At 42.6% G+C, this 15,104-nt stretch overlaps 1 long non-coding RNA gene across 1 annotated transcript in view; it reads left to right on the top strand.

Moving 5' to 3' along the window:
- LOC140741619 (uncharacterized) overlaps nt 1–15,104 on the top strand; it is a 60,415-nt gene that overhangs the window by 40,124 nt on the left and 5,187 nt on the right. Inside the window, exon 3 of the long non-coding RNA XR_012102097.1 lies at nt 14,843–14,960. This is a non-coding gene — a long non-coding RNA (uncharacterized lncRNA). The remainder of the gene's footprint in view (nt 1–14,842; nt 14,961–15,104) is intronic.

Here is a 15,104-nt window from a genome sequence, read left to right as displayed (position 1 = left end):
TGAAAGAGGGGAAGAAGATGAATATGGAAATATAGTTTGAAATGATTTAGCAGATAAGGTGACCAGATATAGTTATGAAGAGGAGCCTCCACCTGAGGATCTCCCAACCAATGTAAAATGTACAACCAAAAAGAACCTGTGCCACCAATGGCACAATTGCACCCCCCCCCCCCCACCCCAGTTATTATCAGAGAGGGGGAGCCAGGGCTGGAAATTAAAACCAAAAATATAACACACACTACCCTGCTTGGGCTACAGCAGTTGAGTGATATAGTTAAGGATATCAGGGCATATGTGCCTGGGGATGATTCTGGAGAGCCATTCCAAGTAATTAGTTACCAGAGAGAAATTCAGAGACTAGATGATAAAACGAGGCAAGGAGATTGATTATAATGTGCTTGCATCTGAACAATCACTCCACTTTACTGGAAACACAGTGACATGCTAAGGGAATAAATGAAGAATTAAAGAATGCAATACTAACTGTGTAATAACAATGGGGATCCAAATAGATGAGTTACATAAATGTTACCAGAGGAAAGGAGAACACCCCATTGCATTTGCATCCCATTTGTGGATGGTGTTCCAAGCGGTGTATGCATCAATACTAGATCAAGATCATTTAGAGCCAGAACCCACAAATAGATGGTTAAGAATATTAATGTCTGACAGCACCGAAGAATCTAGAAAGATGTTGGAACTGTTTGATCCCAGTGACAGGGCACATACTGAGTCGTGGATGTTTAGGAAAATGATTAGAGCATGGGAGAAGGAAGTGCAAGAGTTAGATTGCAACTTTAAGAATACTCCAGAAGCAATGAAGTGTTTTCCCTTCAAGAAAATATACAGGATATCGTGGAGAATGCAGATCAGGACAAAAACTAGAATAGAGATTGCAGAAGGGTAGTAACACCATACTGGAATGTACCTTCACCCAATCAGGGAAGCTGTTGTTGGAGGCAGTACAGCGCTCAAATCTGCTGTTTCAGCTATGGTAATGTGCCCAGAACTCGACAGCAAACAGTTCCTATAATTTAAGTCCAAAAAAATGATAGATTTAAATTCAGAAGAGTCAGAATATGTTGGAATTTAGTTAATGTGAGGATTTCATGCTTTGAACTTGTTGAATGTTGTTTATATTTGAATCCCTGCACCCTGCTCCAATTCCTCAGCCACACATTTATCCTCCACCTCATTCTATTCCTATACTCACTGTCACATGGCACAGGCAGTAATCCCGAGATTACTACCTTTGAGGTCCTGCTTCTCAGCTTCATTCATAACTCCCTGTAGTCTGTTCTCAGGACGTCCTCCCTTTTCCTACCTATGTCATTGGTACCAATATGTAGCACGACCTCTGGCTGTTCACCTTCCCACTTCAGGATATCGTGGAGGTGATCAGAAACATCCCAGACCCTGGCACCTGGGAGGCAAACTACCATCCGTGTTTCTTTCCTGCGACCACAGAATCACCTGTCTGATCCCCTAACTGTAGAGTGCCCTATCACTACTGCTTTCCTCTTCCCTTCCCTACTCTTCTGAGCCACAGGGTCAGACTCTGTGCCAGAGGCACGGCCACTGCTGCTTCCCCCAGGTAGGCTGTCCCCGCCCCCCAACAGTACTCAAGCAGGAGTACTTACTGTCAAGGGGTACAGACACTGGGGTACTCTCTAGTACTTGATTCTTCCCCTTCCCCCTCCTGACTGTGACCCACCTGTCTGTCTCCCATGGCCCTGGTGTGACCACCTGCCTATAACTCCTTTCTATCACCTCCTCACTCTCCCTGACCAGGTGAAGGTCATCGAGCTGCATCTCCAGTTCCCTAACTCGGTCCCTCAGAAGCTGCAGCTCGACACACCTGGTGCAGATATGGCCGTCTAGGAGACTGGGAGTCTCCAGGACCCCCCACATATGACACCAAGCTCAGAAAACTGGCCTCATTCACATTTCCTCCTTTCCACAATAACACAGTGAAACCTACCTCGTTACTGCCTCGTCTCGTTACTGCCTAAGCCTGTTGAGCCAAAGCCCTATCACTCTTCTGCCCGCTGGATATGACGGCCGTCTTTTTAAACCTTTCGCGCGCTACTGGCTGATGTCACGCACCTGCTCAGTCTCGCCTCCTTTTTACCCCGAGTAGTAAAAACCTCCCTTCGCTCCGGAAAATAAGCCGTTCGCTCGCAGTCTTCTTGCTCCAAATCCATTCTAAAGTATTCTAAAGGAAAGGTGAGGCAACTGTGGCTGACAAGGGAAGTTTTACGTGGTCCATGTAGGGACCAATGACGTAGGTAGGAAGAGTGAGGAGGTCCTGAAAGGTGAGTTTAGGGAGCTAGGCACCAAGTTAAAGGACAGGACCTCCAGGATAGCAATCTCAGGATTGCTACCAGTGCCACGTGCAGGTGGGTTTAGAAATAGTAAGATAGTGCAGATCAACTCGTGGCTGAAGACATGGTGCAGGAGGGAGGGCTTCAGATATATAGATAATTGGGCAGTTTTCCAGGGAAGGTGGGACCTGTTCTGGTGGGACAGTTTACATCTAAACTGGAGGGGGACAAATATTCTTGCAGGTAGGTTTGCTAGAGAGGCTCCAGTGGATTTAAACTAGATACAAGGGGGGAGGGGGACCAGAATGTAGGAACAGATGTATGGGAGAAGGAAGAAAAAGAAGACAGTAAAGTTCTTTGTACTGTTAGAGATAAACAGAGAGGAAGAGGTGGAGAATTTCTTAAATGCATTTATTTTAATGCTAGTAGCATTGTAAGAAAGGTGGATGAGCTTAGAGCATGGATTGATACCTGGAAATATGATGTTGTAGCTATTAGTGAAACATGGTTGCAGGAGGGGTGTGATTAGCAACTAAATATTCCTGGATTTCTTTGCTTCAGGTGTGATAGAATCGGAGGGACAAGGGGGGGAGGTGTTGCGTTGCTTGTCAGAGAAAATATTACAGCGGTGCTTTGGCAGGATAGATTAGAGGGCTCATCTAGGGAGACTATTTGGGTGGAATTGAGGAATGGGCAAGGTGTAGTAACACTTATAGGGGTGTATTATAGACCACCTAATAGGGAGCGAGAATTGGAGGAGCAAAATTGCAAGGAGATAGCAGATATTTGTAGTAAGCACGGGGTTGTGATTGTGGGAGATTTTAATTTTCCACACATAGACTGGGAAGCCCATACTGTAAAAGGGCTGGATGGTTTGGAGTTTGTAAAATATGTGCAGGATAGTTTTTTGCAGCAATACATATAGGTACCAACTAGAGAAGAGGCAGTGTTGGATCTTCTGTTAGGGAATGAAATAGGTCAGGTGGCGGAGGTATGTGTTGGGGAGCACTTCGGGTCCAGTGATCACAATGCCATTAGTTTCAATATAATTATGGAGACGGATCGGACTGGACTCAGGATTGAGATTTTTGATTGGAGAAAGGCTAACTTTGAGGAGATGCGAAAGGATTTAGAAGGAGTGGATTGGGACGATTTGTTTTATGGGAAGGATGTAATAGAGAAATGGAAGTCATTTAAAGGTGAAATTTTGAGGGTACAGAATCTTTATGTTCCTGTTAGGTTGAAAGGAAAGGTTAAACGTTTGAAAGAGCCATGGTTTTCAAGGGATATTGGAAACTTGGTTAGGAAAAAGAGAGATACCTACAATAAATATAGACAGCATGGAGTAAATGAGGTGCTCGAGGAATATAAAGAATGTAAGAAGAATCTTAAGAAAGAAATTACAAAAGCTAAAAGAAGATATGAGGTTGCTTTGGCAAGTAAGGTGAAAATAAATCCGAAGGGTTTCTACAGTTATATTAATAGCAAAAGGATAGTGAGGGTTAAAATTGGTCCCTTAGAAAATCAGAGTGGACAGCTATGTGTGGAGCCAAAAGAGATGGGGGAGATTTTGAACAATTTCTTTTCTTTGGTATTCACTAAGGAGAAGGATATTGAATTGTGTAAGGTAAGGGAAACAAGTAGGGAAGTTGTAGAAACTATGACGATTAAAGAAGAGGAAGTACTGGCGCTTTTAAGGAATATAAAAGTGGATAAATCTCCGGATCCTGACAGGATATTCCCTAGGACCTTGAGGGAGGTTAGTGTAGAAATAGCAGGGGCTCTGACAGAATTATTTCAAATGTCATTAGAAACGGGGATGGTGCCGGAGGATTGGCGTATTGCTCATGTGGTTCCATTGTTTAAAAAGGGTTCTAAGAGTAGACCTAGCAATTATAGGCCTGTCAGTTTGATGTCAGTGGTGGGTAAATTAATGGAAAGTATTCCTAGAGATGGTATATATAATTATCTGGATAGACAGGGTCTGATTAGGAACAGTCAACATGGATTTGTGCGTGGAAGGTCATGTTTGACAAATCTTATTAAATTTTTTGAAGAGGTTACGAGGAAAGTTGATGAGGGTAAAGCAGTGGATGTTGTCTATATGGACTTCAGTAAGGCCTTTGACAAGGTTCCGCACGGAAGGTTAGTTAGGAAGGTTCAATCATTAGGTATTAATATTGAAGTAGTAAAATGGATTCAACAGTGGCTGGATGGGAGATGCCAGAGAGTAGTGGTGGATAACTGTTTGTCAGGTTGGAGGCCAGTGACTAGTGGTGTGCCTCAGGGATCTGTACTGGGTCCAATGTTGATCCATTAATGATCTGGAGGATGGGGTGGTAAATTGGATTAGTAAGTATGCAGATGATACTAAGATAGGTGGTATTGTGGATAATGAAGTAGGTTTTCAAAGCTTGCAGAGAGATTTAGGCCAGTTAGAAGAGTGGGCTGAACGATGGCAGATGGAGTTTAATGTTGATAAGTGTGAAGTGATACACTTTGGTAGGAATAATCCAAATAGGACATACATGGTAAATGGTAGGGCATTGAAGAATGCAGTAGAACAGAGTGATTTAGGAATAATGGTGCATAGTTCCCTGAAGGTGGAATCTCATGTGGATAGGGTGGTGAAGAAAGCTTTTGGTATGTTGGCCTTTATAAATCAGAGCATTGAGTATAGGAGTTGGGATGTAATGTTAAAATTGTACAAGGCATTGGTAAGGCCGAATTTGGAGTATTGTGTAAAGTAGAAATAATGTATGTACAGTGTAGTTTCACTAATCGGAATCGGGAAGACAGCGAGCACACTGATGATGGTGTATTAGGCTGAGTTGTCGGAGGTTGGGGTGGTGGGAGGTAGAGGAGTCTGGGGTGTCATCTCATCATTGTCTGTTTCCATCAGGGTAGGCAGGTCATCTTCTATGTCTGTCTGCCTCGATGTCGAAGGTTGAGGTTCGTCTTCTGCTGTGGCTGATGTGGAAGGCTTGAAAAACAACAGTATGCTTGACTGCTTAGCCTCACACATTTTTCTATCATACAGTTCTTTGTAAGCACTCAAACCATCCTGCAAATATGCCCTAAACATACGTACCCTTTCAAAATTAAAGTTGTACTTTTCTGCAATCATTGCAGCATTGTCAATCGCAGCGAAAATCTCACACAGTTGCTTCACGTTCAGTTCCTGGACGACTTCACTTTCAGGCCATTTGCTACTGCGTTTGGTTTTGATTGTTATCCTTTCCTCTTCCATTTGCATCAGCTCTTCATCTGTCAGTTCTTGGTCATGGGATGCCAAAACCTCTTAAACATCATCTTCATCAACTTCCACAGGCCAAACTCACTTTGTCCTTACTTCGTTCGCCATGATCAAAATGCTTAATTAAGTCTAGTTTTATGCTAAGTGTAACACCCTTATGAGCTCTTTTAGGCTTTTCCGATACCTTAGAACTCATCTTGCTAACAGATGCACAAAATAAATCGACATAAAGCACAGATGCTCACAGGCACGTGTTTAAGCAATGCCGGCTAGAATGCAGTTCCGGGTGAGGAGCTTGGCTGCTCAGCGCACGCGCTGACTTTTTTCGTAACAGTGAAAACACCTTCTGTTAGCGAAAACTGGTAACTAATGTAGTTCTTTTGTAACAGCGAAGTGTCGTAAAGCGAACGTTTGAAAAATGGTGGACACCTGTATTACTAAGCGGAGGAAAAGAAACTAATGAGGATTCCCTCAGTAACTGATTTACATGATATTTTAAAGGTCTGATGAGGTGATTAGCTATTGCTTAATGTGATCCTTCTGTAATTCAGCATGTTCACTAATACAGCATTCCTCAGGTCCCAATGTTGCCGGATTGTAGAAGGTCGACCTATATATAGCTAGGGTGCCTAAGACTTGATTAGTACTGTATTTGTCAATGCAGAGTGAGAGCAAGTTTGTCAATCTGGTGGGAGCAAAGAATGTTGGGAATGGTGAGAGTGGATGTGTGTGGGACAGGTGGCAAAGAAGGAGTTCCAGAGATAGGCGGGTGGGGTAGCATGGTGCAGACACACCCAGCCCTGAGACACCAGGCAAGGTAATTTGAATCCAAAAAATAGGTTTATTGATCATTACAGAATATCTCCTCTGGTGCTTCCCACTCCCTTCCCTCTCCCTTTCCCTTTTCCCAACCATGAATCCCCTCTCCCAATATCCTTCTTACACTCAGTCCAGAATAGAGACCCGTATCAGAATCAGGTTTATCGTCACCCACATATGTCATGAAATTTGTGTTTTTTTGCGGCAGTAGCACAGTGCAATGCATAAAATTACTGCAGTACTGTGCAAAGGTCTAAGGCACCATAGCTATATATATATGTACACACACACACACACACATATATATATATACATATACATATATATGTGTGTGTGTGTCTAAGATTTTTGCACAGTATTGTTTATAAAAAAAATAAAAGAGAGGCATGGGTGGATATCGGACCACTGGAATATGACACTGGCGAGATAGGGTAGTAATGGGGAACCAGGAAAATGCAAATGAACAATAAGTATTTTGCCCAGTCTTCACTCTGAAGATGAACTTAATTTTTTTTTCAGTTTTCACTGTAGAAGACACTAGCAGTATGCCAAAAATATGAGAGTGTCAGGGGGCAGAAGTGACTGTAGTTGCTATTGCTATTACTAGGGAGAAGGTGCTCGGAAAGCCAAAAGGTCTGAAGGTAGATAAGTCACCTGGACCAGATGGACTACACCCCAAGGCTTTGAAATAGGTAGCTGAAGAGATTGTGGAGGCATTAGTAATGATCTTTTGAGAATCATTAGATCTTGGAATAATTCTGGAGGACTGGAAAATTGCAAATGTCATTCCACACTTGAAAAAGGTAGAAGAAGGGAAATTGTAGACAAGGTAGTGTGACTTCAGTGGTTGGGAAGATGTTGGAGCCTATTATTAAGGATGAGGTTTTGGGGTACTTTGAGGCACTTGATGAAGAAGGCCAAAGTCAGCCTGACAAATCTTTTGGGATTCTTTGAGGAAATAACAGGCAGGAGTTAGAGAGTCATAGAATCATAGAAAACTACGCTGAACGGTTTAAAATAGCCTACTCCCATCTACCTGTACCGAGACCATAGCCATCCACACCCCTACCATCAACTTCTCTATGCAAACTTCTCTTAAACATTGAAATTGAGCTCACATGCACCACTTGCACTGGCAGCTCATTTCACACTCTCACTAGTTTCCCTTCATGTTCCCCTTAAACATGTCACTTTTCACCCTTAACCCATGACCTCGAGTTGTAGTCCCACCCAACTTCAGTGGAAAAAGCCTGCTTGCATCTATCTTATCTATGCCCTTCATAATTTTGTATATCTCTATCAAATCTCTCTCAACCTTCTACGTTCCAAGGAATAAAGTCCTAACCTATTCAATCTTTCCTGATAACTTAGGTCCTTCAGTCCTAGCAACATCTTTGTAAATTTTCTCTGTACTTTCTCAAACTTGTTTACATCATTCCTGTGGGTAGATGATCAAAACTGCACACGATACTCCAAATTGGGGCCCTACCAGCATCTTATACAGCTTCAACATAAAATCCCATCACCTGTACTCAATATTTTGATTTATGAAGGCCTATATGTCAGAAGCTTTCTTTATGACCCTATCTACCTGTGCCGCCACTTTGATTGAATTATGGGCCTGTATTCCCAGATCCATTTTTCCTACAACACTCCTCGGTGTCTGCCCGTTCACTGTGTAAAGCCTACTCTTGTCTTTCCAAAGTGCAGAACCTCACACTTGTCTGCATTAAATTGCATCTGCCATTTCTCAGCCCATTTTTCCATCTGGTCCAGATCTCACTGCAAGCCATGATAGCCTTCCTCGCTGTCCACTACATCCCCAATCTTGGTTTCATCCACAAATTTGCTGATCCAATTAACCACATTATCATCCAGATCGTTGATAGAGATGACAAACAAGAACAGACCCAGCACCGATCCCTGTGGCACACCACTTGTCATAGGCTTCCAGTCAGAGAGGCAACCATCTACTACCACTCTCTGACTTCTCCCACAAAGCCAATGCCTAATCCAATTTGTTACCTCATCTTGAATGCCGAGTGACTGAACCTTCTTGAGCAACCTCCCATGTGGGACCTTGTCAAATGCTTTGCTGAAATCCCTGTAGATAACATTCACTGCCTTGCCTCCACCAACTTTCATGGTTACTTACTCAAAAAGCTCTAAAAGATTGGTTTGACCTGACTTGTCATGCACAAAGCTGTTGTGACTATCCCTAATCAGTCCATATTTATCCAAATACTCATATATCCTGTCCCTTAGAATATCAATCAATAACTTTCTCACTACTGATGTCAGGCTGTAGAGGATTTTGGCTAACCGGGTCAGGTTAGTGACCTTTGTGAGACTATAGAATTGTATGTCTGTATAGCTTAATGCCTCGATCAGCAGAAAATTGTGGTGTTGCCCTCTGGCCTTCTGCTGGACCAGTGAGGTTATCTCTGGTATTGTCCTTTAGCCTACTACTGTAGACATAAGACTGTGTGCTGTTGACCTCTAGCCTACAGCTGTAGACCATGAGGTGACATGACTTAGGTGTCTTTCCCTCTAGCTTCCTTAGAATGATACCAAATATAGAAATGTTGGTACCTCCTACCTGATGGTAACAGTGAGATTGAGACATCGCTCCCTAAAGATGTCCTGGGTGCTTCGACGTGACAAACAGGATTTCCCGATGGCCACCCATTTCAATTCTACTTCCCATTCCCATTCTGACATGTCAGTCCATGGCCTCCTCTACTGCCACGATGAAGCCACACTCAGGTTGGAGGAGCGTATACTCTGTCTGGGTTGCCTCCAATCTGATGGCATGAACATCAATTTCTCAAACTTCCAGTCAGGATCTAACCTAGTCCCAACATATCGATGTAGTTATAAAGAAGGCAAGGTGGCAGCTATACTTTATTGGGAGTTTGAGGAGATTTGGCATGTCAACAAATACACTCATTAACTAATACAGTTGTACCATGGAGAACGTTCTGACAGGCTGCATCACTGTCTGGTACAGAGGAACTACTGCACGGGACCAAAAGAAGCTGCAGAAGGTTGTAAATTTAGTCAGCTTCATCTTGTGTACTAGCTTACAAAGTACCCAGGAGATCTTCAGGGAGCAGTGTCTCAGAAAGCCAGTGTCCTTTATTATTAAGAGCCTCCAGCACCCAGGGCATGCCCTTTTCCCACTGTTACCAACAGGTAGGAGGTACAGAAGCCTGAAGGCACACACTCAGCGATTCAGGAACAGATTCTTCCCCTCTGCCATCAGATTCCTAAATGGACATTGAATCTTTGGACACTACCTCACTTATTTTCAATATACAGTATTTCTGTTATTGCACATTTTTTAAACTATTCAATATATGTAATTGATTTACTTGTTTATTTTTTTATTTTATTTACTACTATTATTATTATTATTATTTTTCTCTCTGCTAGATTGTGTATTGCATTGAACTGCTGCTCCTAAGTTAACAAATTTCATGTCACATGCCGGTGATAATAAACCTGATTCTAATTATCCCCGTCCTCTCTTTCACCATTCCCCATTCTTGTTTCCCTCTCAGACCTTCTCTTCTTGCCTGCCCATCACCTCCCACTGGTGCTCCTCTTTCTTCCATGGTCTTCTGTCCACTCCTATCAGACTCCCATTTCTCAAACCCTTTATCACTTCCACCAATCAACTTTCTAGCTCTTTACTTCATCCCCTCCCCCTCTCCTGGTTTCACCTATCACCTGCTATCTTTTACTTCTTCCTCCCCTGCCCCACCTTCTTATTCTGACTTCCTTCCTCTTCCTTTCCAGTCCTGATGAAAGGCCTTGGCCGGAAACATCAGCTGTTTATTTCCATATGTACTCGATGCTGCCTGACCTGCTGATTGTGTGTATTGCTCTAGATTTCTAGCATCTGCAGTACCTCATGTCTATTCTTTCTTGAGTGTTCTCTTGCATTTCTTATACTCCATAAGCACCTCATTTTGTTCCTACCTGTCGATACCTGCTATGTACCTCCTTTTTTTCGTAACCAGGGCCTCAGTATCTCTTCAAAATGAAAGTTCCCTAAACCTGTTATCTTTACCTTTTATTCTGACAGGCACCTACAAGCTTTGTACTCTCAAAATTCCACTTTTGAAGGCCTCCCACTTTCCAAGTGCACCTTTGCCAGAAAACAACCTGTCCTAATCAACACTTGCCATATCCTTTCTGATACCATTAACATTGGCCTTACTCCAATTTAGAATTCCAAGCTGAGGACTAGACCTATCCTCTTCCATAATTACCTTGAAACTAATGGCACTGTGGTCACTGGATGCAGAGTGTTCCCCTACACACACTTCTGTCACCTGCCCTGCCTCTTCCCCAACAGCAGGTCAAGTATTGCACACTCTTTCACTGGGACTTCTATATACCAATTAAGAAAACTTTCCTGAACACATTTGACAAACTCTATCCCATCTTGACCTTTTACAGTATGGGAGTCCCATTCAATACGTGGAAAGTTAAAAGCACCTACTATAACAGCCTCATGTTTCTTGCAACATTCTACAATTTGTTCCTCTAAATCCTGTGGACTTTTGGGGGTCTGTAATATAGCCCCGTTAATGTGGTCATACCTTTCCTATTCCTCAGATCCATCCATAATGCCTCACTAGTCGTGTTCCCCAGTCTGTTCTGACTGAGCACCGCCGTGACATTTTCCCTGACTAGTAACGCCATCCTCCTTCTTTAATCCCTCATGTTTCATGTGCAAAACAACAGAACCCCAGAACATTGAGCTGCCAGTCCTGCCCCTCCTGCAACCAAGACTCACTAATGGCTACAACATCATAATTCCATGTATTGATCCATGCCTGAGCTCATCTGCCTTTCCTACAAAAAGCAAAGGAGAGAACATGGAGAGTCTGATTTTCAGAAGGCCTTTGACAAGGTGCCACACACGAGGCCGTTAAAGAAGATAAGATCCCATCGTATTGTAGGAAAGATACTGGCATGGGTAGAAGATCGGCTGACTGGCAGGAGGCAATGTGTGGGAATTAATGGGGTCTTTTCTGGTTGGCTACAGGTGACTAGTGGTGTTCCACAGTGGTAGTTATTGGGACCACCTCTTTTCACTTACTTGGCAACAATTTGGATGATGGAATTGATGGCATTGTGGCCAAATTTGTAGACAATACAAAGATAAGTGAAGGGGTAGGTAGTGTTGAGGAAGCAGAGAGTTTGCAGAAGAACTTAGAATGGGAGAATGAGCAAAGAAGTGGTAAGTGGAGTATAGTGTAGGGGAGTGTGTGGTCAGGCACTTTATTAGAAGGAATAAAAGTGTAGACTACTTCCTAAACTGGGAGGCAATTCAAAAATCAGAGATACAAGGTGTCTTGGGAGCCCTTGTGCAGGATTCCCTAAAGGTTAACTTGCAGATTGAGTCAGTGGTAAGGGAGCTAAATGCAATGTTAGCATTCATTTCGAGACGATTAGAATGTAAGAGCAAGAATATAATGCTGAGGTTGTATAAGATATTGGTTAGACTGCGCTTGGAGTATAGTGAGCAGTTTTGGGCCACATATTTACAAAAAGATGTGCTGGCATTGGAAAGTATCCAGAGGAGTTCATGAGAATGATTCTGGCATTGAAGGGCTTATTATATGAGAAGGGTTTGATGGCTCTGAGCCTGTACTTGCTAGAGTTTAGAAAAATGAGGGGGGGGGATCTCATTTAAGCCTATTGAATATTGAAAGGCCTAAATAGAGTGGACATGGAGGGGATGTTTCCTAAGGTGGGTGAGGCTAGGGCCAGAAGGCACAGCCTGAAAATAGAGGAACTTACATTTATAACAGAATTGAGGAGGAATTTCTTTAGCCAGAGGGTGGTGAATCTGTGGAATTCATTGCCATGGACGACTATGGAGACCAAGAATTTCAGTATATTTAAGTGGAGTTTGATAGGTTCTTGATTAGTCGGGTCATCAAAGGTTATGGGGAGAAGGGTGGAGAATGGGGTTTAGCAAGATAATAAATCAGCCAGGATAGAATGGTGGAACAGACTCGATAGGCTAAATGGCCTAATTCTACTCCTATGTCTTCTGGTCTTATGGTCTCATTCTGTCATCAAAATTATTGGCATATGATATAGAAAGAAGCGATTCCAACAATGGCCCTGCAGAACACTACTTGTCACAGTCACTGGCAGCCAACCAGAAAAAGCCTGCTTTATTTCCACTCTTTGCCTCCTGCCAATCAGCCAATCACAGACCCGAGCAGGTGGGCCCAATGGCCTAATTCTGCACCTGTTTCTGGTGGTGTTATGGTGGTTTTCCACCAGAATGATTTTTCCTCCCTGTGGACAACACTCCCACCTAAATTTCAAAATTCAAAGTAAATTATTATCAAAGTACATATATGTCACCATATACAACCCTGAGATTGGTTTTCTTTCAGGCATTCACAGTAAATCAAGAAACACAACAGAATCACTGAAAGGCTACATGAAAAATAAACAACCAATGTGTTGCTCTGGATTTCCACCATCTGCAGAATCTCTTGTGTTTATTACTAGGTGCTTAAGAAGAATGTGGTAATGTCTGCCTCAATGACTATCGTCCAGTAGCACTTCCATCCACTGTGATGAAGTATGTTGAGAGGCTGATGATGAAACATGTTAACTCCTGCTAGAGAAGTGATTTGCATCTGCTCTAATTTGCCTACAGGCATACCAGGCCCACAGTAGAAGCCATTTTGTTGGTTCTTCATTCAACCCTGGAATATCTGGACAGCAAAGGTGCATACATCAGGTTGCTCTTTATCGAGTACACCTCTACATTCAATACTATCATCTCCTCAAAACTAATCAACAAGCTTCAAGATCTCGGCCTCAATACCTCCACGATCTCCATCAGTATGACTGTGAGGCTAATCCTGTCCTCAGTGCGGGATCAAAGATAGAGAGGGTCAACAACTTTAAATTCCTCATTGTTATAGTTTCAGAGAATCTGTCCTAGGCCCAGCACGTAAGCGCCATTACTATGAAAGCATGGCAGTGCCTCTACTTCCTTAGGTGTTTGTGAAGATTCGGCGTGAAACTGACAAATTTCTATAGATGTGTGGTGTAGTACAGTGTTTCCCGACCTTTTTCCTGACCAACACCCCCCTAAAGAACTTACATCCTTGCCAAACCCCACCCCCAAAAGCACTTTCATACTTGCCAACATCCCTAGGCACAATATACCGTACTTACTGCCGCCCCCATAGTGTAAAACCATGTCTACCAGATGCTAACATAAGAAAAATAATTCTCCTTGAAAATTTTTATTTATACAGTATCTTTAAACCCAGATTACCAGTGCACTGTAAATCAATGAGCTTGATGGTTTTGGCAAGGGTTGAAATATCTGGTTCAAGTTGTGACAGCAAAAGCCTTAAGTCCCCACACGTAACAATGGCCAAGCAGTTTCTGTTCTCAATATTTATTGCTTATTGATGTATTATTGTTTTTTCTTCTTTATTCTTATATTTGCACAGTCTGTTGTCTTTTTCACCTTGGTTGTTTGTTCATCGTGTTTGGTGCGATCTTTTATTGATTTCTTGGATTTACTGTGTATGCTGATAAGTAAAAGAATATCAAGGTTGTATGTGGTGAATTATATGTACTTTGCTCCAAAACCTGGGCCTCTGTACCTCCATCTGCAACTGGATCCTGATTCCTAACCAGAAGACCACAATCTGGGTGGATTGGAAATAACATCTCCACCTCACTGACAATCAACACTGGCGCATCTCAGGGATGTGTGCTCAGCCAACTGCTCTACTCTCTCTACACCCATGATTGTGTGACTAGGTATAGCTCAAATGCCTTCCATAACTTTGCTGACAACACAACTATTGTTGGTAGAATTTCAGATGGTGATGAGAGGGCATGCAAGAGCAAGATATATCAGCTAGTCGAGTGGTGTCACAGCAACAACCTTGCACTTAACGTCAGTAAGACCAAAGAACTGATTGTGAATTTCAGAAAGGATCGAAATAAGTTGTAGAGAGTTGTAAACTTAGTCAGCTCCATCACGGGCACTAGCCTCAGCAGTATCCAGGACATCTTCAAGGAGAGATGCCTCAAAGAGGCGGCATCCATTATTAAGGACCCCCATCACCCAGGACATGCCCTGTTTTCAGGGAGGATGTACAGGAGCTTAAAGGCACACACTCAATGACACAGAATTAGCTTCTTCTCTGCCATTTGATTTCTGAATGGACATCAAACCCATGAACAGTACCTCACTGCTTTTTAAAAGTGTTTATTTTGCACTACTTACTTAATTGAACTATTATATATATATATATATATATATAATACAATGTATATATATTGTATTGTACTGCTGTCGCAAAGACAACAAATTTCACGATATATGCTGGTGATATTAAACTTGATTCTGATAATAATTTATTTTGAACTTTAGGTGGAAGTGCTGTCCACAGGGACCTGTCGTTACGGGATAACACCACCAAGTGGGATTGTTGTCCACAGGGAGGAGCTACTATTATGGCCGAACACTACCATAAGACCACAAAACATAGGTGCAGAATTAGGCCATTCAGCCAATAGGCTCCACTCTGCCATTCTAGCATGGTTGATCTATTATCCCTCCTAACCCCATTCTTCTGTATACTCCTCGTAACCTTTGACACCATTAATAATTAAGAACCCATCAAACTCTGCTT

The sequence above is a fragment of the Hemitrygon akajei genome, chromosome 18 (assembly GCF_048418815.1).
Source record: "Hemitrygon akajei chromosome 18, sHemAka1.3, whole genome shotgun sequence".
Lineage (NCBI taxonomy): Eukaryota > Metazoa > Chordata > Chondrichthyes > Myliobatiformes > Dasyatidae > Hemitrygon > Hemitrygon akajei.
The sequence above is the reverse complement of the archived record's forward strand: the minus strand, read 5'-3'. Positions and strand labels throughout refer to the sequence as shown.